Below are 21,998 nucleotides of genomic sequence, written 5' to 3' on the forward strand. Positions count from 1 at the left end.
GAGACTAACAAATGTATTTGGGCATAAGCTTTTGTGGGCTAAAACCCACTTCATCAGATGCATGTTGCTCTTTGCATATGGAAAACAGCATGCCGGTATAAATCCAGAGTAATTCCACATGAGTCAATGGAGGCACCCCAAATTTATAGCAGTGTAACTGAGATCAGAATCAGGCCCAAGGCCACACAAACTATGCATCTGGAGTGACTCAGTGGTAAAAGGCAGCTTGTGAGAACACGCAAATGCTGATCCAAGACCAGGGCTGCCTCTCACTGCATGCTCTCCTCTGTGGGAAGGAGCGAGGTATCACAGTGACACGTGGTGCTAGGACAGCCATAAACTTTGCAGAGCCAAGCACAGTAGGGTGACCAGATGTCCTGCTTTTATAGGGGCAGTCCCGATTTTTGGGTCTTTTTCTCACATAGGCACCTATTACCCCCTACCTCCTGTCTCGATACTTGCTATCTGGTCAGCCTAAAGCACAGTAATATACTGAAGAGGCCTTTTCCCCACCAGCACTTCAGACTGGGCTTGAAAGCAAACTGCAGTTCCAGTGCCTGATCCTGTATTCCTTCCACAACCAAACCTCCTGTCAGTTTTTGGGGAATCTTGAGTGTGCAAGGAATGCAGGATCAGGCACCAAGTCGGGAAAACTGGGGAATGTGTAATTCACTGTGGACTCAGGATAGATTGGGATACAGTGCACCATGGAATTGATGCCCAGAACAGCCATACTAGGTGTTTGTCAAGTCCAAGCCAGGTGCTATGTCAGAGTGGTGCTGCCAGTGCAGAAATATCCCATATCAGTTTGAAACTGGAATAAGAATCAACGGAAATCTTGTAAAAGATCATGAAATTTCTGAGCAAATCCAAGGAATTTATGAACCTGGCTCGCCTGCCAGTGACCTGAATCTACTTTATAAATCACATCAACGAGCCAGCGTTGGCTGGTAGAACACAATGGCTAATCACAAACTCCAAAGAACATCCATTATATGCTCAGCAGGTGATATGTAAAGCCTGTAAACATTTGCATCTGCTTTATGCATACATCCTGTGCTCGTGACCGGTGATTGCCTGCCCCCCCCCCCCCACACACACACACACAGCAGAGAGAGCACAGGGCTCTGAACAAGAGATGGAGTCAGACAGCTAACAAAATCATCAGACAGCTAACAAAATCATCCAAAGCACAGGACTTGGTGGTGATGGGGGACTTCAACTACCCAGACATCTGTTGGGAAAATAACATAGAAGGGCACAGATTATCCAATAAGTTATTGGAATGGATTGGAGACAATTTCTTATTTCAGAAGATGGAGACAGCTACCCAGGGAGAGGCTGCTCTAGATTTGATTTTGACAAACAGGGAGGAACTGGCTGAGAATTTGAAAGTGGAAGGCAGCTTGGGTGAACATGATCATGAAATGGTAGCATTCATGATTCTAAGGAATGGTAGGAGGGAGAACAGCAAAATAAAGACAATGGATTTTAAGAAGGCAGACTTGAGCAAACTCAGGGAGTTGGTAGGTAAGATCCCATGGGAAGCAAGTCTAAGGGGAAAAACAACAGAAGACAACTGGCAGTTTTTCAAAGAGACATTATTAAGGGCATAAGAGGAAACTATCCCCTGAGTAGGAAAGATAGGAAGTATGGCAAGAGACCACCCTGGCTTAACCAGGAGATCTTCAGTGACCTAAAAATCAAAGAGAGAGTCCTACAAAAAGTGGAAACTGGGTCATATTACAAAGGATGAATATAAACAAATAACACATGTATGTAGGGACAAAATTAGAAAGGCCAAGGCACAAAACGAGATCGAACTAGCTAGAGACATAAAGGGTAACAAGAAAACATTCTACAAATATATTAGAAGCAAGAGGAAGACCAAGGACAGGGCAGGCCCATTACTCAATGGGGGGAGGGGAGGAAATAACAGAAAATGTGGAAATGGCAGAAGTGCTTAATTACTTCTTTGTTTCAGTTTTCACCAAGAAGCTTGGTGGTGATTGGATGTCTCACACAGTGAATGCCAGTGAAAATGAGGTAGGATCAGAAGAGGCTAAAATAGGGAAAGAACAAGTTAAAAATTACTTGGACAAATTAAATGTCTTCAAGTCACAAGGGCCTGATGAAATGCATCGTAGAATACTCAAGGAGCTGACTGAGGAGATATCTGAGCCACTAGAGATTATCTTTGAGAAGTCAAGGAAGACAGGAGAGATTCCAGAAGACTGGAAAAGGGTAAATATAGTGCCAATCTATAAAAGGGGAAATAAGGACAACCCAGGGAATTACAGACCAGTCAGATTAACTTCTGTACCTGGAAAGATAATGGAGCAAATAATTAAGCAATCAATTTGCAAACATCTAGAAGATAATAAGGTGATAAGTAACAGACAGCATGGATTTGTCAAAAACAAATTGTGTCAAACCAACCTAATAGCTTTCTTTGACAGGTTAACAAGACTTGTGGATGGGGGGGGAGTGGTAGATGTGGTATATCTTGACTTTAGTAAAGCTTATGATACTGTCCCGCATGACCTTCTCATAAATAAACTAGGGAAATGCAACCTAGATGGAGCTACTATAAGGTGCGTGCATAACTGGTTGGGAAACCATTCCCAGAGAGTAGTGATTAGTGGTTCACAATCAGACTGGAAGGGCATAACAAGTGGGGTCCCACAGGGATCAGTTCTGGGTCCAGTTCTGTTCAATATCTTCATCAATTATTTGGATAATGGCACAGAGAGTACACTTATCAAGTTTGCGGACGATACCAAGCTGGGAGGGGTTGCAAGTGCTTTGGAGGACAGAATTAAAATTCAAAATGATCTGGGCAAACTGGAGAAATGGTCTGAAGTAAATAGGATGAAATTCAATAAGGAAAAATGCAAAATACTCCACTTAGGAAGGAACAATCAGTTGCACACGTACAAAATGGGAAATGACTGCCTAGGAAGGAGTACTGCAGAAAGGGATCTGGGGGTCATAGTGGACCACAAGCTAAATATGAGTCAACAGTGTAACACTTGCAAAAAAAGCTAACATCATTCTGGGATGTATTAGCAGGAGTGTTGTAAGCAAGACACTAGAAGTAATTATTCAGCTCTATTCTGCTCTGACTAGGCCTCAACTGGAGTATTGTGTCCAGTACCAGGCGTCACATTTCAGGAACTTCCAAACTGTCAGGGTGGCTAAGCACTGTAATAAATTGCCCAGGGAGGTTGTGGAATCTAAGAGCACATTAGACAAACACCTGTCAGGAATGGTCTAGATAATTAGCCCTGCCACAAGTGCAGGGGACTGGACTAGATGACCTCTTGAGGTCCCTTCCAGTTCTATGATTCTATTATTCCAATTCTATGATTATATGAAAAACACTGGCCCTGAGCACCCCGAACACTGTGGATATTCAGATCCATAATTTGCCTCTCTGTCTCAACTCTCTTCAGAGCCATTTGAAAAGAACAAACCTGGAATCAGACAGGTTGCCTAGTGGGGCCTTTCTCACTCTTCACCTTAGCCTGATAAACAGCAAGAAGTTCTGTGCTGGGATTCCAGAGACATAGGCCAAGTAGGATTCAAGGATGGGAAGCTGTATATATTTCCTCCCCCTAGGCCCGGACCTGGGATATCCCAGGACCTGGATACAACCCAAGCCAGCTTCACAGATTCATAGATTCTAAGGCGAGAAGGGACCATCCCTTGGCTTCTCACTGGGATATGCCAGCACTGAAGCCCTCCTTTTGAAGGTGAAGCTTTGTTTCTCAGTTTATTCTGGAATTCATAGAACCATAGGGTTAGAAGGGACTGCAGGGGTCATCTAGTATAACCCCCTGCCAAGATGCAGGATTTGTTATGTCTAAACCATCCAAGACAGACAGCTATCCAGCCTCCTTTTGAAAACCTCCAGTGAAGTAGCTTCTACAACCTCCCAAGGCAGTCTGTTCCATTGTCCTACTGTTTTTACAGACAGATTAAATCTCAGGAAAAACTTCCTAGATCTGCTATGCTGTGGTTTGAACCCATTGCCTCTTGTTCCTGCTCTTATGGCAAGGGAGAAAAAAATTTCTCCATCTTTTTTATGTAAGCCTTTCAAGTATTTGAAGACTGTTATCACGTCCCCCCTTAATCTCCTCTTTTCCAAACTAAACATATTCATTTCCTTCAGCCTTTGCTCATATGGCTTGCATTCCATCCCTTTGATCATCTTTGTCGCTTGCCTCTAGCTTATTATTGTACCTGTGTCTTTTATATTAAAGATGGGGGGAGCCCAGATTCACCAGCTTTTCTGACATTTGCAGGCCAGTCCCAGTATCACTGGTCTGAGCTGGCTTACAGAACATTTAAACAGTTCTGTATTTATTTCCAGTTTCCAGGCATCACACAGCAAGGAGTGGATGTCAAATATTCACATCCTGAAACAGCTGTGATGCACAATGTCAGCATGACACCATGGGGACCCAAATGTTACAATATTGTATACGATGCAGTGTCGCACTGTGGCAATCCAGTTGCTGCAATATCATGATGCAGTGTCAAGCCATGATATAATTATACTGTTCCACAGGGCAAATATATTTCAGGCAGCCACTGGGACTGGGTGAGATAGCGGTTTTAGGTCACAAAAATCTTTTATTTCCAGTTTTTCTTCACAAAGCCACAAACTGACAGCAAAACTCAGCCGAGAGTCTCAAGTTTCACCTGGTTTCTACTCATATGGCCCAGCTTAAACCCAAAATGCCACCAAAGTTTGCCTCAAAAATGCTCTAGATTTGGCCAAAGGGTTTGCAAACCAAGCCCCAGGTTTAGTTCATAACAAAACCTAAATCCAGGCAGGTTTCCCCTACTTTCAGACTTTGTTATGGAAGTTTCATACATTTTGATTGGCCACCTTAGTAGCGCTTGTGTGACCTAACGCCCCTTTCACACAATAGCATGGGCACTCCTGATGGTAATTTTTATAGATGGCTTTAAAATGGAGGATTGGAAAACAAGAACTCAGGGAACAGTACAGCCATGATCCTAATAATCAGAGGGCAACAGGCACCCACTCACCCCTCTGCACCTGCATTGAAACTTGGAAGCAGCAACAGCAAAATCCGGTGAAGGAAAGCAGCATTGATTTTCATTATTGCCTTAGAGGACTTCAGAAAATTCAGTCAGTCAGAAAGTTAAACAAGGAAATTACAAAGCTGTATTTAAAAACACTTGAAAATGTTTCAGAATGTCCTTTGAGATGAATTGGGCCACTGTGTAATCCCAGGGTTTGCCAAATCCATCAGGAAACACAGACTGATGGGATGTATCAAGACAGGAAGGTTCAGGGCTGCAGTTGGAGAGATAGGGAACATCAGGAGATTCCCACAGTTCCTTTTTGGTAAGAAATATTAGTGCTATATGGATGTGCACACTAAACAAAAAGAGAAAAAAAAACACAGAACTAAAAAGTCCTCTTGGAATCTCCTGCTGGTGTCTGTCTCTCTTTCTTTGCTCTTACCTCCCCAACTTGATTCATATGACCAGGATGACCATATGGCTGCTTCCTACTTTGATATGTCATATTTAGATGCCTTTTCTATATAAAAAAAATTAAAGGAGATAATTATTAGTGACTTGGCTGCATTGGATCAAGGGATTGGAAACTATTTTATTACCCACCGCTGTTTTTCTTTAAGAGACAGGTTGGCCACTTTTCTAAACACTTCCCAGGACACGGCTGTTCACAGCTGACATGAAGAGGACAACCCAATGCAGGCCTTAAATAAAGAGGCTCTCATATGGGCATGCTGGTACCTGGGGTCACTAAAGGAAATGTGTTCCCAGCAAAGTTCTATTTCACAGAGACTGCTGCTGCACGAAAACGCCCTGGGGGGAACAGATCTGTGCTTATTCCACAGCAGTCTATGAAAGAAGCAACTGTTCTGTGTTCTGAATTCTGAGAACCCCCTGGCCAATAGTGTCCGCTGCAAGCACCCTGATTAAATCCCCATTTTTACACCATTTCCAGTAGTGCTACTAAATCTCTCCCTGATGAAGAGCCCATCTGCCCAGTGATTCAGGGCGGGGAGAGGGAACTGGGTAGCTGCTGGGAATAAAGAACAAGGGAAGGAACTAGGAAGGAGGGAGTAGAGAACAAGAAAGAAGAGGGCATGAAGAACAAAAGAAAATCCCCATGTAGTCTACAACACTGGGGTTCTCAACATTCCAATGCCAAATGCTTGGTTTTTCTGGGCCCTGCTTCCTTTGTGTCTCTTCTAGATAGATCCTCAAATGACTTGTCCTGCAAGTAGAGTTTGCTGTGCCATTGGCTTTAAGACGTTAATTATACAGCAGAAATCAGAAGTTGCAATATAAGGAGAGTTGTTGCAGGAAAAGAGTGTTGAGCTCATGTTTAATCAAACTTCCTTACATTTTGATGGCTTGTTGCATGGTAAATCAACTATCCTTCTCATTTCTAGGAGACTATGAAATGTGAGCACTTTCAGATCTTTGTACCATGGTGCATGCTTCCAGAATTAAGGAAGCTGATGCACTCTCAGAAGGCAACTTTTAAATGTCTATGACTTTACTTCAACGTCAAATTTCTTCAAGTGAAGCACAATACCTGGTGATCACGGAGCACTCCATGGACACATCGAATTTGGCGTTGTTCTGAGAATGAAGCTTGGTATTTTGTTTTTGTTTTTTAATTATCCAGGCATTAAAAGAACAGTGGGCAAATTTCTTTAACTGGTGAAAAGCTTGATTGCTCATGTTCCAGTCACACAGAAAACAGCTGAATGGCATTTTCTCAAACTTTCCAAAACAAGATTTGTTTCTTAGACTGAAAACAACCAGGAGCAATTTCACCGAAAAAGGTCAATGTTTTTCGGTGTCTGGAAATAGGGGATTAGGATAATAAAAAGAATTCTTTGCACTTCTATATTATATTCTCTCTCTCTCTTTCTGTTGCCTCTCCTGAGCACTACATCTGTTGCTGGCAGTGTAATTGTCTTGTACCTACCTAAACAGAAGAGTCTTTCCATTGGCTCTACCCCTAGCACTAAATCTGCCATGACTTTAAGTCTTGTTCAGAAAGTTTTGCACCTGCCCTTATTCTCCTGCCTATGGCAGGACAGTTCTTTGTCTTCTACCACTGCATGTCACTCTTCAGTTCTCCCTCCATGCCTTCCCCACGGCCATCCGCTCTCATTCAGCACCATTATTTGGCTTGCAGATTCCTCACACAGTTTCTCTCTGCCACCTTCACCTCTCTTTCATTTCCCCATTCTTTCCCTCCATTCTGCTCCACCACAGGATTTTTTCATCTCTCATACACACTCTGCTCCTTTCAGCCATTTCTTTAGCCAGCTGCTCCCCTGGCTGTGATATCAGCTGTGACAAATTAATTAGGGTAGGACGTAGCTAGTATTTGGATAAGAGATCTTCAGGATAAACCTAGGTGGTGGTGGCAGTCTTTCCTATGAGTCAGTAGCACTAATATCCAAGCATGGGCTCAGGAAAGGCTGGACTGCTGAAGGTGCTGTCTTTTAGAATGGCTGCAAAATGGAGGTTCTGGTCTCCAAAGCTCTCTTAGCACTCTTTGCCAGAATATCAGGGTTAAAGCCAGAGCCCTGGCCAAATCCCTGTTCAGGTTATCCCTTTTGCTCTTTCATTTAGACACTATTTTTTTTTCTTTCCTGTCCTAAGGTGTTGGGCAGTGTTGCTAGGTACTATTAAAGAGCTACCATGTTCTCTTCAAGATATAAAACCTCATCCTTCAGTGCATAAGCTAACCACTATCCCACCGGGGGCAGGAAGGCACTTCCCTTACAGGCATATTATCCCATAACTGTCCACTCTGCCATTCCTGGCACCTCCGTCTGGAGCAGCTGGTGCTGGCCACTGTCAGCCAGAGGATACTGGACCAGATGGACCACGGTCTGATCCAGAAAGACAGTTCCTATGTTCCCTAAGGTGACTGCATTTCAGTAATAGGTGAAGTAATTCATGAGATCCAAGACCCTTCAAACCGTGTAACAATAATAATGAGTCCACACAGAGCACTTTCACCCATAGCTCTTCAGAAAGATGGGTTAGTATCATTACTCCCATTTTTCAAATGGGGAAACTGAGGCACAGAGCAGGGAAGTGACTTGCTCAAAGTCACACAGTAAGTCAACAGCAACCCTGAAGTAGAATCCTGAACCTATTGCAGTGCCCTATTTACAGGCCTATACTCCCTCCGATTGCTTCTGTATTTTAGATAGATTAATAGACTGATAGATGGATGAAGCATTTTCAGATGAAAGGTCCTTCAGAAAGCTAAGGTGTTATTACTGTACTATGTCTGCACCACATTATTAAACTGCCCACAGAAAAAGAAAACAACTTGAGACTCCAAAGACTCATTTCACATATGAATTTTTATGCCGCTGAGCATTCAAGTCATCAGCAGCTTCTTCCATTCTGTGCATTCCTCAATGGGCTCTTGGTGGGAGCGAAGTCATTCCTAATATTTCAGACAACTATGTTGCTGGTAGTTCGGAAAAGTGCTCGGCTGAAACTGCTGACACGTCTCAAATTCCCCAAGCAGTGTTACTGGCCCTAGCCAAGTAAGTTCAAGGAACCATCTGGCTGGGGTTGTGACATCCACGTGCCAGCAGCCTGCCTCTCGCTCCCTGAGCTGGGATAATTGGACATTGTTCGGTCACTGAATCACATCTCTGTAGGGCTGCAAGCTTGTCTCGTACAGATGAGCTAATTAACGTGCAAACAGCCAGAGGAAGGAGGGAGTCAGTCAGTCAGTCAGAGATAGCCCTTACCCCTTCCCTTCCCAGATAATAAACAGAAGGTTTATGTGTAAGCAGGATGCTTAATGACACTGGGGGAGGGGAGGAGAAGAGGAGGAGCCCCCTTCTTAATGTTTAATATTTGAGCCCTACATGTAACACATAGCCTGCCTTGGGTTTGGGTGTGGGATTCTTCCACAGCCTTGTTCCCATGAGAAAGCAAGGGTTCTGAACTCCCAAGTAAGGCCCAAAGCAGCCTGGAATCCTGCAGCATCTGCTGCTGCACTTGCCATTTGATTTCTGGGGTTTGCAGTATGATATAAATAACTCTTTGCCTTCTCCAGCACCCCCACCCGCTAGAATCTCAAAGTGCTTAATGAAGAGGAACTAATTCAGCTTTGCAAGCTCCACTTGCCCCTTTCTGTGAGGGACAATAGGCCAGTACTATCATGGATGGTCAACTCCTCAATTTCCGACATCTCCAAACAAAATCTAATTAACATCACTGATCCTTCAGTATGCAGATGACGGAGTCATTCTTGCACACACCGAGACCGACCTGCAAAATATCCTAAACCTTTTTTCAGGTGCCTATCGCAGCCTGGGTCTCTCTCTCAACATTGGGAAAACCAAGGTAGTTTACCAACCCTCATCTGCACAAACTACAATTTGTACTCCACAAAACACCATCAGTGGAGAACCCCTGGAAAATGTGGACCATTTTCCATACCTTGGCAGCCACCTCTCGCAAACAGCCATCATTGACACAGAAATTGAATACAGGATCCGCTGTGCCAATAGTCTTCAATTATAGGGATCTGCAAACAGGCACCAAGATCTTGGTTTACAAGGCAGTTGTCATCCCCACCCTTCTCTATGGGTGTGAGACCTGGGTAACCTACCGACGACATCTCAAATGGCTGGAGTGGTTCCAGCAGCACTGCCTCAGGAGGATTCTCAGGATCAGCTGGGAAGACTGACGCACTAGCATCAGCATTCTCTCTGCAGCCAACATCAGCAGTATAGAAGTGCAGGTCAGGAAACACCAACTCTGCTGGGCTGGCCACTGTGCACATATGCCCGACACTTGCCTCCTGAAGCAAGTACTTTTATCTCGGTTAAGTCAGGGAAACAGGGCTCACGGAGGGCAGTGGAAGCGCTTTAAAGACATACTGAAAGTACACCTTAAAACGGGAGGCATCAACCCAACAAACTGGGAGGACTCGGCGCAGAACAGAACACAGTGGCGCCACCCATACACCAAGCCACAGCTCACTTGGAGGAGAACAGACGTGCTCAGGAAACAGAGAAGCGACAAGGGAGGAAAGAAAGGGCACAACAGTCCAGCCAACAACTAGATTTCCTCCAAAATTACACCTGTCACTTCTGTGGGAAAACCTGCAGGGCACGAACTAGGCTCCTCAGCCACTTAAAAACTCACAAGTGAACCCCCTTGGTAGACATGATCCTTGCATAGAGGGATGGCCAAAGATTAGCAGCCTCATTTAACAGGTGGGGAAACTGAGGCACAAAGCAGCTAAAGGGACTTTCTTAAAGCACCGTGCAGGGCATCAAGGACGCTATTTGTCTCCCCTGGGTTGTGAGTGGCATCCCTTTTTATGTTCTACAGTGAGGCTCTGGAAGAGGGCAGGACCCCCCATGAACAAGGGGTTAACCTCAATTTACCCCATCTCTGGCACAGGGTTTTAACAGGTGGGGTATAACCCAGGGAGGCCAAAGGGACAGGGTGCCTTTGGGGAGGCTGGGTGCCACAATCAAGGTCACAATTCCGAGCTGAATCCCAAACGTGGAACAGTTTTCTCTTTGCTTATCTATGGTCACTTAATTTTCTTCCCTTAAGGAAGAGACCCTGCTGATTGACTGCAACTGTATTTTCTTCTGCTAAATCATTCCACCACCTTACAAAAATTTAATCTCTATAATAAAAGATGCACTAAAATCAGACACAGGGAACCATTATTATTTCCCTTCTAGGCTGGGATGCGGCTGCTGTTTAACAGAGTACAGAAACACTATACAACAGCTCAGGACAGGGAATGAAGACAAATCATGGATCCAACTGAAACTGTAGAAAGGGAATTGAGGGATGCAGAAAGTACATATGCAAATGATAATCTGACCAGATAATCACCATAAACTTCTCTATCCTGGGGAAAAAAAGAAAACCAGCATTTTTTAACAGTGCTCAAGCAGTCAGGTGGCCCTTTGTTTTAACAAAGGGCAGTACCTCCTCACACCATCCTGGTGCATTCACTGTGTTGAGTGAGAAGGAAGGCCATCATCTATCTACTGAATCATCAACACCACTTCCTGCAACAGATTTCCTTGGAAGACTCCAATCCTGGATAGTGTATATGAAAGTGCTTCAAGCACAGTTTAAGGCTGTAGGTTTAGGTCTGCCATGTTTAGAACTCTACATCCACTTAATCTTCTTCACTATTGCAGCAGAATGACAGACAGGTATTTAACCCACTTGAGAGCACTAGAGGCAAACAGGACAGGAGAGAGAAGGGAGGTAAAAGAAGAGCAATATGGTTCAAAGCTGTTATCATCAATTTGATCCTGCTGATTGCTTGTTTATTTCATTCAAATTACAACACAGACCCAAGACGTTCTGGATGGTTATCCAGAACGAAGGATCATCCTCCCTGATCAAAACTCAAACTTCTGAGGTTTAACCATCATTACTATAAGCAAAGCAACCCACTAATGAGGAAGTTCAAAAAGGAAACCAGTGCAGGCCTCACATGAGACTCTGAGAGTCTCCAACATCTTGTTTAACACACTTGCTCTGCCAGCCTCTCTTGGTGCAAGCCAACAACAAGATACTGAATAGCACACACTGCCAGAGACAGAACATGTGAAACATTATTGTTCTGAAATACAGATAGGCTCAAATTTCACAATTTGGATCCAGATTTCCAAACATCCACAATCTAAGTTTTAGGGGTGCTCAGATCAGTGGTTTTGATTTAGCCCATTATAAAGACAGGGGCCATTTCCTCAATTCTGATCTGGAACTCATCTTAGGGTTTGAAGATGACCTTATTAAAAAAAACCCGAAGTACTACAGTATCAATTCCAAACAATATACAGTACAGATACTGCAGTGTTTGCGGCAATCACAGTGGTATTTTTTTAAATAAGGATTGGATCTGAGAGTTTGGTTGGGGCTTATGTCTAATTGCCTGCCTTTACTAAAATTAGAAATAAGTCAAGGGACCCAATTACAACATGACTGTCCTCTGCCCATTTGGACCATCCAGGTTTTTGACCCAGTTTGACCCAGTTTCAGAGACACACAACACGACAACCTTTAGCTGTCTCACAAACCATGTCCCAACCCAGCTATAACTGGGAGAATGTAAAGTAGGGCCTAAGACAGAGGTGGGCAAACTATGGCCCATGGGCCACATCCAGTCCGCAGAACTGTCCTGCCCGGTCCTTGAGCTCCCAGCCGGGAAGGCTAGCCCCCAGACCCTCCCCTGCTGTCCCCCCTCCCTGCAGCCTCAGCTCGCCGTGTCACCAGCACTCTGGGCGGCGTACCTGCAAGCTCCTGCCGGGCAGCACAGCGGCATGGCTGGCTGCGGCCGGGCAGCACAGCTGCCAGACATGCTGCTCTGAGCGGCATGGTAAGGGGGCGGGGAGCAGGGGGGCGGGAAGTGGGATCCTGGGGGGGCAGTCAGGGGACAGGGAGCAGGGGGCGGTTGGGATGGATCAGAGGTTCTGAGGGGGCAGTTAAGGGGCGGGAAGTGGGAGGGGGCGGATAGGGGACAGGTTGTTTGAGGAGGCACAGCCTTCCCTACCTGGCCCTCCATACAGTTTCAGAACCTCGATGTGGCCCTCAGGCCAAAAAATTTGCCCACCCATGGCCTAAGATGTAGGTTGGTTTGATTTTTTTAAACGGTTCTATAATTGTAGAAACAGACATAGCCTCCTGTTCCAAATGATAAGTCTTTGAGCTGCTCCTGGGCTTGGGGAGCATGTGGGATATTAGCATCTCTGAAGGCATTCAGTTAGTCAAGCTCTAAACATGGAAGGAACAGGAGCAGAAGATGAATAGCTGCAACCCTGCTCAGCTGCTAGAGCAGAATTCCAAGAGTAGCAGCAGGCAGCTGAGAATCTGGCAGCAGGACATGCATTCCCCATCCTCTTGCCTGTTCCCCACTCCAGGGAGGGGCATGCAACAAAGCCTCTGTGAAAGAGTCTGGGCATGTGTCAGGTGCTGGTGCACATGGGATCGCTTTACAGCGGCGTGTGCCGACCAAGAATCATCAGGGGAGGGAGGCCACTGCAGGCACCATACATTGCTGCCCCAGAATTTTATTTGTATGCTTTTATTTAGACAAAGATCCTGCATAGACGTGTGTGACCTATTATGAAATCTGTGTGTTAATAAAGCACCCATTTGTTCGTTGTTCAAGCTCAGCAGCAGTGGGACTGCAGAACTAACTACGACACAGAGGATCTAACCACAGTACCTTAAAGGACTCTCAGCACTAGTGTGATCTGAAGCTGTCATAACCAAATACCAAATTCCCCTCCCTTCTTGTTTAGTTACAGACTCAAAGTCCGACCCTGGCCTGAGTTTTAAACAAACTTGAGGCTAATTTATAATAGGAATTGTCTCACATGTTCACTCAATAATACTAAACACTAAGCTACTTGTGTTACTGTCTCTGCCCTGCCTATATGTGTGCCTAGACAGGGGCACTGTTTGGAGCTTCTGCATTGATGCTGAGGCACACAGCATTAGCTGTTGGTAGTAGGGGGAGGAAAGAGGTTGGGCTCCTACTAAAGTCAAGGGTGTTTTCTCCACCTATGATTTTATTTCCCTTCCACACACCCAATTATTATTATTGAGGCATGGGTGCCCAACTCCCCTCTGCAATCAGTACAGTAACCTCTGTATTATTTAATTTGACACTAAATTCAATTTGTGCTACAATGTCCTCTGTGCAGTCCATGTCAGTCTTTGACTGTTGTAGATGTTTGTGTTGACAATATATAACTGGACTGCAGAAGTTGTTAAGGGAGAAGCTGAAGGATTTGAGGAGCAGGATTGAGGACAATTGGGGTTTTTGGCACTGGGAAAGCCTGGGAAGCTGTTTGGGATTGTAGGACAGGCATGTTAGCTGGATGTGTCTCCCATATGATCAGCAATGCACCAATTGCAATGTTTACATTTATGTTATCATCTTTAGGATTCTGAGTCAACATCCCAAAGAAGATGAATCAAGCAGTTCACTCTGTTAAAGGTATTGTTTCAGGATGGCTGCTGACTCAGACAGACATCACTGCATCACTCACCCTCAGCTCATAGTCTCAAATTTTACTTCACAATTAATCTGGAGAAGAGAGGACTGAGAGGGGGCATGATAACAGTTTCAAGTACATAAAAGGCTGTTACAAGGAGGAGGGAGAAAAATTGTTTTTCTTAATCTCTGAGGATAGGACAAGAAGCAATGGGCTTAAATTGCAGCAAGGGTGGTTAAGGGCAGATATTAGGAAAAACTTCCCAACTGTCAGGGTGGATAAGCAATGTAATAAATTGCCTAGGGAGGTTGTGAAATTACCAACATTGGAGATTTTTAAGAACAGGTTAGATAAACACCTGTCCGGGATGGTCTAGATCACGGGTGGGCAAACTACGGCACGCGGGCCACATCCGGCCCATCAGGGTTTTGGATCCAGCTCACAGGATTGCCACCCCTGTGGCGCTGCAGGGCCAAGGCAGACTCCTTGCCTGCCCTGGCCCCGCGCCGCTCCCAGAAGTGGCCGGTACCAGATCCCTGTAGCCCCTGGGGGACGGGGGAGAGGCAGAGGGCTCTGTGCGCTGCCCTCGCCTACAGGTACCTCCCCCGAAGCTACCATTGGCCACATTTCCCCGTTCCCAGCCAATGGCAGCTGTGGGGGGCGGTACCCGCAGGCAAGAGCAGTGCACGGAGACCTCTGAGCCCCCCCGCCCCCAGGGGCCGCAGGGACATGGTGCCGGCCACTTCTGGGAGCGGCGCGGGGCCAGGGCAGGCAAGGAGTCTGCCTTAGCCCCGCTGCACGCCGTTGCCACCCAGGAGCCGCACAAGGTAAGTGGCGCCGGGCCGGAGCCTGCACCCAGAACCTCTCCTGCACCCCAACCCCCTGCCCTGAGCCCCCTCCAGTACCCTGCACCCCAACCCCTTGCCCTGAGCCCCCTCGTGCACACCGCACCCCCTCCTACACCTCACACTCCCTCCCCCACCCCAACCCCCTGCCCTGAGCCCCCTCTAGTACCGCATACCCCTCCTGCACCCCAACCCCTTGCCCTGAGACCCTTCCTCCCACACCCCACATTCCCTCCTGCACCCCAACTCCTTGCCCCAGCCCTATATTCATGGCCCTGCATGCAATTTTCCCACCCAAATGTGGACTTGGGCCAAAAAGTTTGCCCACCCCTGGTCTAGATAATACTTAGTCCTGCCATGAGGACTGCAGTGGACTGGACTAGATGACCTCTCAAGGTCCCTTCCAGTCCTATGATCCCATGATTCTACAATTAAGAGGACTCCAATTTTTTTTAAATGAGAACTAAGATACTGAAGCAGAAATCCGTGGCACAGTGTATACTCTGCAGCAAATATGGTGGTTGTAGAATTGCAGAATATACATAAGGCCACGGTTACAGATTAACCATTCTGGTACTGTGTCTGAATCATGAGAGCTCCAGTCTAGAGTGGGGCCTGACCCAAAATCTAGTTCCAAAATCAAAAACTCAAATTTGGGAAAAGTCAAATCTGGGTAAGAGTTCTGCAGTATCTTTACTTCAGCTGTTGCCTTTGTATCATGCTAGCATCTCACCCAGTAAGGATATCTCCCTGTGCCTTTTGGAGCTGTGAAATCCTGTATACTGCAGCCCCCAGCAGTTTGCGACCAAGTCTAGATAAAATGTGCTGTTACCAATAAAGAGAAAATGTTTGCTAATTCAGAATGTGTCTTCTGTAAAACCTAGTTCAAATTATGCAGCCAGAACATGTGATTCATACTGTTTGCAAGGGAAATGCAGGATCAAAACAGAGGGAGGCATGCAAACAACATGTCTGTCTCATGCAGTGGTTGATGAGGTAAATGTAAAGCAGGAAGCAGCCTGGACCCAGAATATGTGATTCACACATGAGTTAGCCAGGGAAATATAGATACAAAGCAGGGAGAGCTGTGCTTGCAACACAAATCTTCAACCAAGCTACAGGGATATGAAAACCCAGCTCCCAGAAACCAACAAACAGACTGAGGAAGTAATACAAACAACATCCAAAACAAGGAAGAATAGCAAAGTAACAACAGCAAACAGATGGCTTCTGCTCCCATTGTTTCCAGTGTTAACACCCAGCTCAGATTTGCTTTCTTGTTGCTTTCACAGTGCTGCTATAAAGGCTGATGTCTGGGACCTGCAATATGACGCACTGCTAGTGAAAGTGGGTGTAGAGAAAGCAACCTTGGGATTATTACATATTTGCACACACTATCCATTGTGGCTGCCTACATCTATGTAGGAATCTACAGAAGCACCCCCTTCACCTATGCAGACCCAGGTGCTCCATGATACCATCCCTCTTCTCCCTCCACACATGAGTACATGCCCCATAGTTCATACATTCAACCTTTGATTCCCTATGCAGCAATTGTCTTGAAAAAAAGTTTGGTCCCATACTCACTGGGAGGGGTTCAGTTTACTAATACATTCCTCAAAGAGTCAAATCACAGCACCTTGAAACTGACTCCAGTTCTCAGAGCCTGCAGTCTCTGCCCACCACAAGACCATGGAAACACCAACCTGAGGAGAAACCACACACATACATCTATATACACCACGAGTCGACAGCCTGCAACATGTTCCATATAGTATAGTGAATTTATTTGCATTAGTATATTAGTGACATTCATTTTAATATGTTCTCCAGCTGATACCCAGGTAAGGAGATGATTTAGAAGTCTAAACTTCAAGGTTGAAATCCTTGGCACTCCACATTCAAAACACAGGAGGGAGAATCTAGCCTTTCATCCTTCTGCAGTAGATGTACATTGGGTCTTTTCAATGAGACCTTAAGAAGTGCCCTCTTATGTCTTCTGCATGGGCATTAATGATTCTTCAGCACTTTTCATAAAAGTGAGGGTTTGTGCATGCATTCTTACACACAAATATAGGCCTGCGAGTTGCACAGTCATAAAGGCAAACACATACCCCTGTACACACACTTTCATTTGCAGACAAACATACTTAAAAAGGCAGACCCCAATGCACACAAACACATCTTTATGAACATACAAACACAAACTAGCTTACACAGACCTCGGTGTTTACTGTATATAATCACACCCATATGTCCCTGTGCACAGAAACACTCACATGAGCATGCAAATACATTTGCACACACAGAGCAATGCATCAAAACATTCCGCACATACATGTGTGCAAGGACACACATGGAGGGAGGGATAGCTCAGTGGTTTGAGCATTGGCCTGCTAAACCCAGGGTTGTGAGTTCAATCCTTAAGGGGGCCATTTAGGGATCTGGGGCAAAAATTGGTCCTGCTTTTTTTTTTTCATAGATTCATAGATATTTAGGTCAGAAGGGACCATTATGATCATCTAGTCTGACCTCCTGCACAATGCAGGCCACAGAATTTCACCCACCACTCCTAAAAAAGACCTCACACCTATATCTGTGCTATTGAAGTCCTCAAATTGTAGTCTGAAGACCTCAAGGAGCAGAGAATCCTCCAGCAAGTGACCCGTGCCCCATGCTACAGAGGAAGGCGAAAAACCTCCAGGGCCTTCCAATCTGCCCTGGAGGAAAATTCCTTCCCGACCCCAAATATGGCGATCAGCTAAACCCTGAGCATATGGGCAAGATTCATCAGCCAGATACTACAGAAAATTCTTTCCCGGGTAACTTGGATCTTACCTCATCTAAAAACCCATCACAGGCCATTGGGCCTATTTACCATGAATATTTAATTACCAAAACCATGTTATCCCATCATACCATCTCCTCCATAAACTTATCGAGTTTAATCTTAAAGCAAGATAGATCTTTTGCCCCCACTACTTCCCTCGGAAGGCTATTCCAAAACTTCACTCCTCTGATGGTTAGAAACCTTCGTCTAATTTCTAATCTAAATTTCCTAGTGGCCAGTTTATATCCATTTGTTCTTGTGTCCACATTGGTACTGAGTTTAAATAATTCCTCTCCCTCTCTGGTATTTATCCCTCTGATATATTTATAGAGAGCAATCATATCTCCCCTCAACCTTCTTTTAGTTAGGCTAAACAAGCCAAGCTCCCTGAGTCTCCTTTCATAAGACAAGTTTTCCATTCCTCGGATCATCCTAGTAGCCCTTCTCTGTACCTGTTCCAGTTTGAATTCATCCTTCTTAAACATGGGAGACCAGAACTGCACACAGTATTCCAGGTGAGGTCTCACCAGTGCCTTATATAACGGTACTAAAACCTCCTTATCCCTACTGGAAATACCTCTCCTGATGCATCCCAAGACGACATTAGCTTTTTTCACAGCCATATCACATTGGCAGCTCATAGTCATCCTATGATCAACCAATACTCCAAGGTCCTTTTCCTCCTCCGTTACTTCTAGTTGATGCGTCCCTAGCTTATAACTAAAATTCTTGTTATTAATCCCTAAATGCATGACCTTACACTTCTCACTATTAAATTGCTTTGAGCAGGGTGTTGGACTAGATGACCTCCTGAGGTCCCTACCAACCTCGATATTCTATGATTCTCTCTCTCTATGATTCACACACACATCCATGCATGATAACACAGCATACAAACATATGCTTGAGCACGCTTATGCGTGCGGCTGCAAAGCCACATGGCCTGGAGAAGCCAGCTTCACATCTGCACAGCAGGTTTCAAAGTTGGCTCCATCTGGACCATCTCCTTACAGCAAATCACATGCTGCCTGCAAGGTAGGTCTCCCTGCTCATCGGAGCAAGGGCAGCAGTATGACTGTAAAATAAATGGCATAAAACTCTGTTTCCCTAGCACATGGTCATTATGGCTGATGTGGTGACAAGATACTGTCCCAAGATCGGGAGTAAGTGACTGGAGAACTGGCTAGGGCTCTGTGTTTTCTTTCTTCTGTGCAAAGTATTTAGTATTTAATTATTATTAATTTACCTCCTTAAAAAAATGTTGATATCTCCTACAGTAATGCTCTGAAACATTACAATGCACAACAGTGCTACTGCAATGCATTCGGAGAGCTATTACGGTCCAAAATTGCAGTATTTTTTTATTAGGGTCCTAACACTAAATGAGCCGTGTTTTAATGCTCACTCAATGCAGTCATCCTAATGCTTCTTCTATAGGAACGGTGAGTGTGAAGAGATGGGTGTTGAGGGAGGAATGTTAGAAGGGTTTTATTAGTTTTGGCAGAGAGGGTACGGGACGTGATGGAGACGGGGAGTGGAAAGACGGTGGATACTGTAGGATGGGTACTGGAGACACCGTTATTGGAGGAGGATTTATATTGGTAGATTAATGATAGGCACTGGGGAGAGATTTTAGGGTTGTATGGTAGGGATTGGGGAGAGCAATGAGGGACGAGTAATGGGACCAGGAGTAAAGGGTACTGTGAGAGCAGGTGATGTGTACGGGGAGACTGAGAAGAAGATCCATATTGAGGAAGTGGGTATTGGAAAGGACAGGGTGATGGATATTAAGGATGGGTGTCGGTGGAGTGAGGAAGTAGGGAATGGCATTGTGGAGTCATTTCCACTCCCATGTCCTGGAGAGATACGCATCCTCATCCCTTGCTTGTATCCTTTGCATGCCTAGTTTGAGTTCCTACATTCACAGACTCCAAGGCCAGAATGGACCATTGTGATCACTTAGTCTGACCTCCTGTATAATGCAGGCCACAGAACTTCCCCAAAATAATTCCTAGAGCAGATCCTCTAGACAAACATCCAATCTTGATTTTAAAATTATTAGTGATGGAGAATCCACCATAATCCTGGTAAATTGTTCCAATGGCTAATTACCCTCACTGTCAAAAATGTACACCTTATTTCCAGTCTGAATTTGTCTAGCTTCACCGTCCAGCCACTGGACCGTGTTATACCTTTCTCTGCTATATTGAAGAGCCCATTATTAAATATTTGTTCTCCATGTAGATATGCTCAATCTGTAATTAAATCACTTTTTAATTGTCTTTTTGTTAAACTAAATAGATTAAGCTCCTTGAGTCTATCACTATAAGGCATGTTTTCTAATCTTTTAATCATTCTTGTGGCTCTTCTCTGAATCCTGTAAAAATTGTGGGTACCAGAATTAGACATAGTATTCCAGCAGCAATCACACTTGTGCCAAATATAAACTTCTCTACTACTAAAATAACCTCTACTCCCACTAGAGATTCCCCTGTTTATGCATCACAAGTTCTCATTAGCTCTTTTCATCACAGCATCACATTGTTCAGCTAGGGCCAGCAGTTGATTTTCCACCATGACCCCCAAATCCTCTTCAGAGTCACTGCTTCCCAGGACAGAGTCCCTATCCTGTAAGTATGGTCTACCTTCTTTTCTCCAAAATGCATACATTTACATTTAGCCATACTAAATTGCACATTGTTTGCTTGCGCCCAGTTTACCAAGTGACCCAGATCACTCTCAACCAGTTACCTGTCCTCTTCATTATTTATCATTCCCGCAATCATTGTGTCATCTGCAAACTTTATCAGTGATGATTTATTGTTTTAGATCATTGATAAAAATGTTTAAATAATGTAGCGCCAAGAACTAATCCCTGCGGGTCCCCAGTGGAAACAGACCCACATGATGATGATTTCCCATTTACAATTAAATTTTGAGGCCTATAAATTAGCCAGCTTTGAATCCATTTAACATGTGAAATGTGAACTTCATATAATTCTAGTTTTTTAATCAAAATGTTGTGTGGTACCAAGTTAAGTGTCTTACAGAAGTCTAAATATATTACGTCAACACTATTACCTTTATCAACCAATCTCATAAAAAAGATATCAAGTCAGTTTGACAGGATAATTTTCCATAAACCCATGTTGATTGGCATGAATTACATTACTCTCCTTTAATTCTTTATTAATCAAGTCCTATACAGCTGCTCCATTATCTTGTCCAGTATCAATGTCAGACTGACAGGCCTATAATTACCCAGGTCAGACCGTTTACCTGCTTTAAAAATTGGCACATTTGCTTTCTACCAGACTTCTGGAAGCACTGTCCAGTGCTCCAAGACTTACTGAAAATCATCATTAACAGTCCAGCAAGCTCCTCAGCCAGCTCTTTTAAAATTTTTACATGCAAGTTAACTGGACCTACTGTTTTAAAAAACACCTAACTTTAGCAGCTTCTGTTTAACATCCTCCAGAGATACTAATGGAATGGAAAGACTGTTTTCATACCATATGATAAGACTACATCATCTGTTTTTTCCACAAATACAGAACAGAAATATGTATTGAACACCTCTGCTTTTTATGCATTATTATTGATAATTCTACCATTTCCATCTAGTAATGAAGCAATACCATTCTCAGGATTCTTTTTGTTCCTGTTATATTTTTAAAACTCCTTCTGATTGTCCTTAACTCTGTTGGTCAGAGATTTTTCCTTGTGTCCCTTTGCTGCCCTCATCAATTTTTTACAATCCCTAACTTCTGATGTATATTCATTACTATCAACTTTCCCTTTCTTCCATGTGTTCAATATATTTTTTTAATTTTTTTACAGATAACCTTCACTTCCCCTATAAATCTATTCAGTTTTTTAACCAGCATGGCCTTCTTCCTCAATTGTGGGATTGTGGCTTTTGAGGCATCTAGTAAAGTCCTCTTAAATGATTCCCAATTATCATTCACACTTTTCTGTTTAAATTCTTCCTCCAAGCTGATTTGGCTCATAATTGTTTTCGGTTTTGTGAAATTGGTCCTATTAAAGCACCAAGTATATATAGTACTGGTCTGGACTTTATTCTGCTTGCACATTATTAATGTGATCAAGGCCATTAATTCTTAGTTGTGTTATCAGTTCCTCTTTCTCTGTTAGGACAAGACGTACTATAGAATTCTCCCATGTTGGCTGCAACACGTTTTGAGTTAGGAAACTGTCATCTATAAAGTTTAAAAATTCCAAATACGTTTTAGTACTGGCAACATGAGA

General features: G+C 44.3%; 1 protein-coding gene across 2 annotated transcripts in view; it reads right to left on the bottom strand.

Moving 5' to 3' along the window:
* The window catches only part of ARHGAP31 (Rho GTPase activating protein 31), a 94,612-nt gene that overhangs the window by 65,855 nt on the left and 6,759 nt on the right, over positions 1 to 21,998 (bottom strand). The window lies entirely within an intron of this gene.

Source organism: Lepidochelys olivacea (assembly GCF_965140295.1).
Source record: "Lepidochelys olivacea isolate rLepOli2 genome assembly, chromosome: 1".
NCBI lineage: Eukaryota > Metazoa > Chordata > Testudines > Cheloniidae > Lepidochelys > Lepidochelys olivacea.